At 49.8% G+C, this 9,313-nt stretch overlaps 1 protein-coding gene across 14 annotated transcripts in view; it reads right to left on the bottom strand.

The window, feature by feature from the left end:
• TMEM229B (transmembrane protein 229B) overlaps positions 1-7,103 on the bottom strand; it is a 35,237-nt gene extending 28,134 nt beyond the window's left edge. For 7 of the 14 annotated variants that reach the window (XM_023526934.1, XM_023526933.1, XM_023526929.1 and 4 more), the window contains exon 1: positions 6,567-6,924. The gene's annotated coding sequence lies outside the window, so the exon portion shown is untranslated. The other 7 variants (XM_023526921.1, XM_023526923.1, XM_011384039.2 and 4 more) reach the window with 4 other exon arrangements.
• Between the last annotated feature and the right edge of the window lie 2,210 nt (positions 7,104-9,313).

Here is a 9,313-nt window from a genome sequence, read left to right as displayed (position 1 = left end):
TGATCACTAAAGACAGCTGAAGCTCCATTTGTGGAATTAGGTCATAGAGGGCCAAAATGGGTTGTCCAGGGTCACACAGTGAGTCAGGAATGGATCCGAGATTTCCTGATTTCAGCTTTGGCCAACCATCAGCTCCTATGCAAACAGCATCATCGCCCAATGACCTCGAAATCTGGGTATCTGATCAGATCCAAGTACCACAGTTGATGATTTAATAAGCAGTCACCATGTGCTAGAAACCATGCAGGGTACATGAAAGCTTTAAGGCATCCACAGATTAGCATAGGAAGGTCATTTACTTTTTTACGGCAGGCAAAAACATAATTACAAAACAAAAACCTGGAGCTGCTGCTTGCCTATGCTGCCCAGTGGTGACAATATTTCTTGTCCATATTTAAGATGGAAGATGAAAGTAATCCCAATTCCTTGGCTACCTTATTCCTACCTTTGGAAAGGCATTTTTGATTGGGAATGAGAGGGAGGGGGGTCCTAGAGACTAGGGACTAAAATAATGTCTGGCCAAAGACAGTTATGAAAAAGAAGACTAGGGTTGGCTAAAAATAGGTCCTCACCATTGCTCCAAAGGATGGCAGTTATAGTCTATAAGGTGGGCTTCTTGCTGCACCAGGGCCTCTCCCTCCACTGACGGTACAAGCAATGAAACCATGGAGCCCCAGGAAGCACATTTTATCTTGAAGCATGAATCACCACTCAGAAGCCCAGAAAAGAATCCTCTCTTTGTGGCCCTTCAATCTCCTTCTTGGCTGGCTTCCCTAGCTCCTTGGGGCTGGTGTCAAGGCCTTACGAAAACTCAGGGTAAGTGACCTTTCTGATGGAAATGGACCATTGCGGAAACTCATGTGACGGGGTGCCTCTTAAAAACTGAAAGGAAACAATGAATGAATGAACCAGCTAGAAGGCATTCGTCATTCAAGTCCAACTGCAGGAGCAGTCAGAAATGGCTAATCCAGTGCGTTCTGAAAGCAGGGCTTCGGAGTGGAAAGGAATGGCAGAAAGTGCACTCTCTGATTAGGCCCCCTTATCTATTAGATCTCCCGACATTAAATTAGGATTTGACAATGCAAATCTTATTTTTTTTTTAAAACCATCATGCTTCTAGAGGATTGAGCAACAGGAAAGAGCAATCTGAGGACCCAAATCCTGCCTGTGTAGACTGTGTACCTTAATTTCAAGGATGCTGTCCCTTCTACAATACCAGCCACATTGGGAGCCAACGGTCTTGAAAACATATCAGACTCCCTGTTGGGGAGCCAGCACATTAAAGGAAAATGGGGAGCTGGATGTTCAGAAACAGAAATCAGCAATGACTTTGGTTAGTCCTCGAATTGCCACACTGGATTACGACCAGCCACAAAGGTAGAAGCACCAGCACCAGCGGAGGATGGAAAGTTACCTTTCAGAACCATCCTTTGCAGGAGCAGAAAGCCAATATCATTCCGTGACCTCGATCCCACTGAATTTATACAGAGAAAAACTGATGTTAAAATGAACACGAGGACAGTTTTAGGGCAGAGAAGAGTGGGGGTTCACACCTACAGGATGGATACGGGCAAAGGGAAGGAAGCAGGCCATCCTTTTTATCTGGGAACGTGATAGATTACTTATTCGGCCTCGGTTCTATCTATGGATGTGAGTTGCAGAGGTGAAAACCACTTCGTTTTCCTTGAAGCACAACAGCATGGAGCATCCCACAGCTCAAAGTCTGAGGCAAATGTACATCTGAAACCAAGCACATGGGAGCCTAAATTCTATCAGTGCATCTTTATCTCATAACGAAAAAGTATAACCCCTGGGTCTCTTGAATCTAAACACTCTTAAATCCCAGGAAAGGAAAACTTCCCCAACAAAGACATTCATACAAACAGTAGCCAGTGTTCTACCTCGCTGTGTGACTCGGTTTCCCTCAAGGGAAATCAGAACCAAAAATGCCATCTCTTACCCCTTCCCCAGAAATTAGCTTACACTTTACTTTTCAAAGACAAAGCCTCTGATTTCTGAGAGGTGGTGGTAGAGTAAGCGCAAGACCTGACCAGAAAGGCTGAATTTCTTCCTGCTCAGAATATCAGAATCCCTTCCTACATTCCCTCCGTGGCCAGGTGTTGCCACAAAGGGAACTGAGAGTTCGCCAAGTCAGAAATTATCCACACCTTAAAAAGAATGTTCCTGCAATGAAAAAATAAAACCCAAACTGTAAATTGGGGGTGAGTGGAGGAGGCGGAATGAGAGGGAGGGGGGTCCTAGAGACTAGGGACTAAAATAATGTCTGGCCAAAGAAAGTTATGAAAAAGAAGACTAGGGTTGGCTAAAAATAGGTCCTCACCATTGCTCCAAAGGATGGCAGTTATAGTCTATAAGGTGGGCTTCTTGCTGCACCAGGGCCTCTCCCTCCACTGACGGTACAAGCAATGAAACCATGGAGCCCCAGGAAGCACATTTTATCTTGAAGCATGAATCACCACTCAGAAGCCCAGAAAAGAATCCTCTCTTTGTGGCCCTTCAATCTCCTTCTTGGCTGGCTTCCCTAGCTCCTTGGGGCTGGTGTCAAGGCCTTACGAAAACTCAGGGTAAGTGACCTTTCTGATGGAAATGGACCATTGCGGAAACTCATGTGACGGGGTGCCTCTTAAAAACTGAAAGGAAACAATGAATGAATGAACCAGCTAGAAGGCATTCGTCATTCAAGTCCAACTGCAGGAGCAGTCAGAAATGGCTAATCCAGTGCGTTCTGAAAGCAGGGCTTCGGAGTGGAAAGGAATGGCAGAAAGTGCACTCTCTGATTAGGCCCCCTTATCTATTAGATCTCCCGACATTAAATTAGGATTTGACAATGCAAATCTTATTTTTTTTTTAAAACCATCATGCTTCTAGAGGATTGAGCAACAGGAAAGAGCAATCTGAGGACCCAAATCCTGCCTGTGTAGACTGTGTACCTTAATTTCAAGGATGCTGTCCCTTCTACAATACCAGCCACATTGGGAGCCAACGGTCTTGAAAACATATCAGACTCCCTGTTGGGGAGCCAGCACATTAAAGGAAAATGGGGAGCTGGATGTTCAGAAACAGAAATCAGCAATGACTTTGGTTAGTCCTCGAATTGCCACACTGGATTACGACCAGCCACAAAGGTAGAAGCACCAGCACCAGCGGAGGATGGAAAGTTACCTTTCAGAACCATCCTTTGCAGGAGCAGAAAGCCAATATCATTCCGTGACCTCGATCCCACTGAATTTATACAGAGAAAAACTGATGTTAAAATGAACACGAGGACAGTTTTAGGGCAGAGAAGAGTGGGGGTTCACACCTACAGGATGGATACGGGCAAAGGGAAGGAAGCAGGCCATCCTTTTTATCTGGGAACGTGATAGATTACTTATTCGGCCTCGGTTCTATCTATGGATGTGAGTTGCAGAGGTGAAAACCACTTCGTTTTCCTTGAAGCACAACAGCATGGAGCATCCCACAGCTCAAAGTCTGAGGCAAATGTACATCTGAAACCAAGCACATGGGAGCCTAAATTCTATCAGTGCATCTTTATCTCATAACGAAAAAGTATAACCCCTGGGTCTCTTGAATCTAAACACTCTTAAATCCCAGGAAAGGAAAACTTCCCCAACAAAGACATTCATACAAACAGTAGCCAGTGTTCTACCTCGCTGTGTGACTCGGTTTCCCTCAAGGGAAATCAGAACCAAAAATGCCATCTCTTACCCCTTCCCCAGAAATTAGCTTACACTTTACTTTTCAAAGACAAAGCCTCTGATTTCTGAGAGGTGGTGGTAGAGTAAGCGCAAGACCTGACCAGAAAGGCTGAATTTCTTCCTGCTCAGAATATCAGAATCCCTTCCTACATTCCCTCCGTGGCCAGGTGTTGCCACAAAGGGAACTGAGAGTTCGCCAAGTCAGAAATTATCCACACCTTAAAAAGAATGTTCCTGCAATGAAAAAATAAAACCCAAACTGTAAATTGGGGGTGAGTGGAGGAGGCGGAATGAGAGGGAGGGATACAAATTTGAAAACAGCCAGGCTGTATGAGGGTTAGATTTTCCTTCACTCAAGGACAGCCAGATCTGATATGGCTGCTGATAGGACCAAGCAGCTTCACTTTACTGCCTTCGTCCAGGTCTCAGCTTATAACATCAGTGTTCCCAACGTCATCAGAGACCTTTCTCAGAGCTTGGAAGGTGACCATCACTGATATCCAGGCCGGACACTGTATCAGAGCAAACTCCTACTAGGAAGGAGCTATAAGACATCTGGAGAGCAGAGGCAGACCGAACAACACTTGCTGCCTCCGTGCTGCAGCAAGTGCTTTTCTGATTAAAAACTATACTTTTAAAACCAACACTGAGCTTCTCCTATCGCTAATGCTGTAATTTAGCCCTTTCTCGCAAAATGACACCTTTCCCTTTAGAAACAACACGTAAATCCGATACAAGTGAAATAAACATCCTATAAGGCTCCCTAATTCATTTAATACCTTTTATTCTAGGACTTAAGGCTCTTAAATCACTTTATAAGTGTAAAAATTCATGCCTCATCACTTTAAAAGAGAGAATCAGAGGGAGTATCATTTTCCCATCTTACAGTCAGTACATTTGAGGAACAATCCGTGGAAAATCCCCTTTTCTCACCATTGGGGGTAGGGAGGTCAGGCCTCCAGATCATTATGCTCAGCTCTGAATACACAGCTTGGTACAAGCCCAGTGGGGGCTGAGTGATAATCAACCCTGCCCATTTAGAGGGGAAAGGGCCCTACAGAAGTGGGGCTGGTGGTGCTCTCTGCTCAAACACCTGCATCTGACTTCAGCCACAAGTTCTAGGACCACAGATCTAAATAGCTCAGGGGTCTTCTTTTTCTCCTGCTACCCCTTAGCGGTCTGGAACCTCTTTCACTCCTGTACCTTTAAGTGCCAAAGTCAACACTAAATCAGGTTGTCATTTCCCTCCAAGGACCAGATAAGTAAGTTGGTCCAGCCCCCGTTGTCTTCCCAGTTACTCATCTCTGTCCCCAAATACAAAGCCTTGGGGAGGAAGGCCAAGCTTCATCTCAGCCCACCCTCCCCTTCCTGTAGAGCAAGGTGTCCCCGGGGCCCACTTGGGGCCCCACTGCTTGTATCATTAGCTCATTCACGGGAACAGGGAGGAGAGTCACCCAGCAGTCCAGCTACCCCACCCCCACCCCCGCCCCAGTACCTTCTGTCTTCACAGGCAAGCAGATGTAGATCTGCCTTGCAAACAGGGGGTGTGGGGGGGGGCGGAACCCTACTCTCAAAAGAGATATTCTTTCTAAGAGAAAGAAAGGCAATGGGCGTTCCTGCCACAGAATGGAAGTCGGTGATCATATGCAAGCTGCTTGGAGCTGGAGGCACCTTATTCCTGGAGACACAAGGTCGGGGACCAGGAACCTGGAACTTGGCCCATTTGTTTTCTAGAGAGAAAGACACTGTACCACCCTCCAGCAGGCCATTCAGCCCTCCCTTGACCTCTCTTCCTGGAGAACCCAGGCCTCCTGATGACCCAAGTCTGAAAGCCAGAGTAACAGCTAATTTGTTACTAAGTGCTGAGAACACAAGAGAATTGATAAGAAGAGCCCCCACGGGTACACTGGCTCAGATCCTCCGGGTCCTGCTCTTTTCCTCTTGGGAGGGCATGAACTGACATCCGAAAAACCTGCCACCTAGGCTCTGTACCTGAGGCAACCAAACATCCCAAGAAAACCGCAGAGAAAGAGGGAGACAATTCTGGGAAGGAAAGGAAGGAGTCAGTTTCTGACCGAGCATAGAAAGAAGAAAAGGAAGACACCTGGGAAAGAGGCCAATGTCTCCCTACCCTTGCCTGTGAACAGGGATGTAATGGTCCCCAGCCCAGCCCCACATCTCCCGCTGAGGGCCCGAGATCAGCTAGGACAGATGAAGAGCTGGCAGCCAGGGGGCTAGGTTGGGCCCCAGGGAGTGCAGTGCACCATCGCCTAATTTTTCCATGCACCCCGGAGAGAAGGCAGCAGGGTCATCTTGGCACGGTTCCCTTCCCTTCTGGAAAGTCCTCAGCTTCAAACTCAGGAAGGTCTGTGGTTCCCACTCCCAAGCCCTGGCTCCCTAGCTTCCACCCAGACTGGCGCCCCCCTTCGCCCTCCCGAGGCGGCCTCGGGGCTGCTCTCTGCCCGGAGGAAGCGGGGTGCCAACCTTCCGCTGCCGGAGATCGCAGGCTGGCCCCTTCCCCTCACATCTCCCCGATGCGCCTTTGTTTCAGGCGGGGAAAGTTGCCAACATGCACCCCTTCCCCAACACGCCCCCCTATGCGCCCATCCCCCGCAGGGAATCCAAGCCGGGACGCACCATCTAATCAGTCGCTAGCTCTCGAGCCGGGGCAGCCGCTTCGAAACCGAAAGCAAAGAAGCGGGATGGGGCAGCGCCCCCAGCCCGGTCGCTGGGTCTTCCCCATAACCACATCATCGCCGGCGCCCCCGGCACTCGGCGCTGCCCGCCCTGCGGGGCCACCTCTCCCGGCGGCGGAAAGGCCTCTCTGCGGGCATCGCGGGCACCTACCGGTGCGGGGCCGAAGCCGGGGCCGCGGGCAAAGGCAGGGCAGGGCTGGCCGCCTGCCGGGCGCAGGTGCGGCCAGGAGCGCTGTCTCCCCGGCTCGCTCCCGCTCCTCCTCCCGCGCCGGTACTCGGGGCGCTCTCCTGCGCCGCCTGCTCCCCGCCCCCACGCCCCCGGCTCTCGCCGCCCGCCCCCCACCCCGTGCCGAGTTGGCAGCGGTGCCTCCCCCACGCCGCCGGGCCTCCCGCGCCGCGCCTAGTCTCGAATTGTGTGTCCGCGCCGGTCGCCGCGGCGCGGGGACCGGGGGACTGCAGCCGCCGCTGCCCCGGCCGAATGAAGCCCCCGGCGGCGGCGGCGGCGGCGGCGGCACTCACCCATAGTACGGATGCGGTGCAAACTGCACATGCTCGCGTCTGACAGGAGCCCTGCCTCCGGCCCCGCTTAACTCCTTGTATGCCCGCTGGCGCGCCAGGTGCTCTACCCTGGTGACCCCGCTGCCTCCCGCAGCCGGGAGTCGGCCGCGCCCGGGATTCTTGGCGGCGCGCCCTCGGCCTGGGCCTCCGCGCAGGTGGCTGCAGTGCAGAACTCCTAGGCCCTCCCGGCCCTTGCCACCCCGCTTGCATTCAAAGTGTCTGCAGGAGCTGGGAGGAGAGCACTAGCCCGGGCCTCTGACCTCCTGGCTTGTAGGAGTTGTGGGGACTGCGTGTACAGCATCCATCGTGGTATCCTGCAGGTTCCGGCTACCTAAGGGCTATGGGCCGCACGGTGTTGCAGACCTACTGTGTGCCACTATTGAGTTCTGTGCGGTCTATCCACTGAAACAGCCTTGCAAGGTTGTTTTTATTAGCTAGGTTTTCAAAAGGGAGAAACTGAGGCCTATGGAAATTAAGGAATTTGCCTATGGCAAATTTGGCCTGAACTTCCAACGCCCACGATTTGGTTTATACCGCAAAGAATGAACAGAAGATGTTCTTTCTGATGTCAATCTAGGGTCTTCTGTTGGAAGGCAGATAATATTGGATGTCATCTGGAAAGCCTAGAGATTCTGGAATAGGGAAGGTGGGAAATCCGTGACAGACGGCCCTGACTTGAGACAGGCCCCTCATACGGGTCCTAGGTGCTGCAGAAAGCCTATTCAGGGAGTGAGAATGCAATCCAACCCCTATCCCAAGGCCAAACCTCGGTCTTGGCACTGGGTGCCTCAGCCAAGAGCAAAGGACTTTAAAAATTTTTTGTAATGTCCCCTGGAGGTGTCCTTTTGTAAATAATCTGTCCAGAGGGGGCGCCCTTTTCTAACTCTCACGCAAACCCCAGGCCTGATATGAGATCTGAGGGCTGCTTCTCTCCTAGCTCTCTCTCCTTTTTTATCACATGCCACAGTGACAAATAGTTCTCAGAGATCCAAGGAAGCATGGATTCTTCTAAAAAAGGAAACCGAGGTTCATCCAGCTGGTCTCACCTCACTCTGGATGAGAAGCTGGGTAGCTTTACTACTATCTGAACCTAATACGATTCTATGTCTTCCCCTAATTGTTTGATGGGGCCATGGGTCTTCCAGCAACCTCCTGTCCAGCGGGGATATTCAAAGTTATATCCCAATCTAGAGATGAGCAATGTGGACAAGGAGTTCTAAGCCCATCCCATACACCCCCTGTTCTTGGGCTGGCTAAGTCATTTTTTCCGGAAGGAAAACACTGAGGTTTGATGGGGACAGAAGGAGTTACGTTGGATTTCTCAAACCAGTATAGGAAGAACATAACCATGTGGTGCCAGGGGCAAGATCTCTTAGCTTCCCTGAGTTAGTTTCCTCCTCTGTAAGATGGAGATAATATTGCCAATTTATAAGTATATTTTGATGACCCAATGACATAAAGTTCTCAGTAAAGTTCTCAGTACACAGTAAGCCTTCCATAGGAAAGTGTTTTCTGCTGAGGGTAAAGCAGGAAGTGGAGAGAAAGGGTCAGGCCGACAGTGAGTCAGGTGGGCTGTTCCTAGGATACTGTTGAAGAGGCAGGAGACAGCCTCCTCTCAGGAATACCTTGGCAAGGAGCGCTGCAGTTATTCTGGCAACAAAGCCCACCTGCTGAAGAGGGACCTCCCCTGTGCCCCCTTGCCTTGGAGTCCCAGTTCTCCCGCTCTGGTTCTCAGTCTGTGGCTGGCAGCTGACTCAGCTCCCTCCCCGACTCTGGGAGGCAGCATTGCGTAGAGGAAAGCATAATAGGCTGGAAAGGCAGAAGATCTGAATTCCGGGTGACTTATCCATTAGGCACGGTAGGTGCACTGCCTCGCACCCATGATATTTTTAGGGCTCACAAAAATGTTAGAATTTCTTTTAAAATCATAGACAAAAATTAAACTTTGAGGTCTATATATTATATAATATTAGTATTTTCATCCTTAGTGTAGAAGCCATAGTATATAGAAGCCAACGTGCCAGTTATAGGATCGGAAAGAAGGAAGAGTGAGGAACTAAGGCACGAGACTTGGCATCAGCCAGTCACTATTCAGCTCTCCCATGGACTTAACTCCATGATCTGGGTTTTCCTCATTCCTAAATTAGGAAGGACTTCTTCATAACAAAAATTTATATAATGCCTTATAATTGACATAGCATCTCTTTTTGGATAAAGCAGCAATTTTTATCCCCATTTTATAAATGAGGAAATCAAGGCTCAGAGACATTGTATGGTTTGGTCAAGGTTATATAGCTAGTAAAAGGAGAATACAGTTCAAACTCAGATCATCTGGCACCC

The sequence above is a fragment of the Pteropus vampyrus genome, unplaced genomic scaffold, assembly GCF_000151845.1.
Source record: "Pteropus vampyrus isolate Shadow unplaced genomic scaffold, Pvam_2.0 Scaffold15, whole genome shotgun sequence".
NCBI lineage: Eukaryota > Metazoa > Chordata > Mammalia > Chiroptera > Pteropodidae > Pteropus > Pteropus vampyrus.
This window is presented reverse-complemented; position numbering and strand designations above follow the sequence as displayed.